This window comes from Colobus angolensis, unplaced genomic scaffold (assembly GCF_000951035.1).
Source record: "Colobus angolensis palliatus isolate OR3802 unplaced genomic scaffold, Cang.pa_1.0 Scaffold58, whole genome shotgun sequence".
NCBI lineage: Eukaryota > Metazoa > Chordata > Mammalia > Primates > Cercopithecidae > Colobus > Colobus angolensis.
In genome coordinates, this window is record NW_012119376.1 from 170,143 (window position 1) to 171,503 (window position 1,361).

Genomic DNA, 1,361 nt, shown 5'->3' on the forward strand with positions numbered 1-1,361 from the left:
GTTGAGATCTGAGAATGGACAGACTGCCTGCTCAAGTGGGTCCCTGACCCCTGAGTAGCCTAACTGGGAGACATCCCCCACTAGGTGCAGACTGATACCTCACACCTACATGGCGGGGTACACCCCTGAGACAAAGCTTCCAGAGCAAGAATCAGACAGCAGCACTTGCTGTTCAGCAATATTCTATCTTCTGCAGCCTCTGCTGCTGATGCCCTGGCAAACAGGGTCTGGAGTGGACCTCAAGCAATCTCCAACAGACCTACAGCTCAGGGTCCTCACTGTTAGAAGGAAAACTAACAAGCAGAAAGGACACCAACACCAAAACCCCATCAGTACGTCACCAGCATCAAAGACCAAAGGCAGATAAAACCACAAAGATGGGGAAAAAGCAGGACAGAAAAGCTGGAAATTCAAAAAATCAGAGCACATCTCCCCCTCCAAAGGAATGCAGCTCATCGCCAGCAACAGAACAAAGCTGGACAGAGAATGACTTTGACGAGTTGAGAGGAGAAGGCTTCAGTCGATCAAACTTCTCAGAACTAAAAGAGGAAATAAGTACCCAGCACAAAGAAACTAAAAATCTTGAAGAAAAGAATGGAAGAATGGATAACTAGAATAATGAATGCAGAGAAGGCCATAAACGAACTGATAGAGATAAAAACCATGACATGAGAATTACGTGACAAATGCACAAGCTTCAGTAACCGACTCGATCAACTGGAAGAAAGAGTATCAATGATTAAAGATCAAAAGAATGAAATGAAGTGAGAAGAGAAGTCTAGAGAAAAAAAAGGAAAAAGAAATGAACAAAGCTTCCATAAAATATGGGATTACGTGAAAAGACCAAATCTACGTCTGATTGCTGTGCCTGAAAGTGAGGGGGAAAATGGAACCAAGTTGGAAAACACTCTTCAGGATATCATCCAGGAGAACTTCCCCAACCTAGTAGGGCAGGCCAACGATCAAATTCAGGAAATACAAAGAATGCCACAAAGATACTCCTCAAGAAGAGCAACTCCAAGGCACATAATTGTCAGAGTCACCAAAGTTGAAATGAAGGAAAAAATCTTAAGGGCAGCCAGAGAGAATGGTTGGGTTACCCACAAAGGGAAGCCCATCAGACTAACAGCAGATCTCTTGGTAGAAAATCTACAAGCCAGAAGAGAGTGGGAGCCAATATTCAACATTCTAAAAGAAAAGAATTTTCAACCCAGAATTTCATATCCAGCCAAACTAAGTTTCATAAGTGAAGGAAAAAGAAAATCTTTTACAGACAAGCAAATGCTTAGAGATTTTGTCACCACCAGGCCTGCCCTACAAGAGACCCTGAAGGAAGCACTAAACATGGAAAGGAACAACCA

The 1,361-nt window shown here is 43.1% G+C and overlaps 1 protein-coding gene across 1 annotated transcript in view; it reads right to left on the bottom strand.

The window, feature by feature from the left end:
- UTRN (utrophin) overlaps positions 1 to 1,361 on the bottom strand; it is a 608,259-nt gene that overhangs the window by 156,729 nt on the left and 450,169 nt on the right. The gene's annotated exons all lie outside the window — the stretch shown is intronic.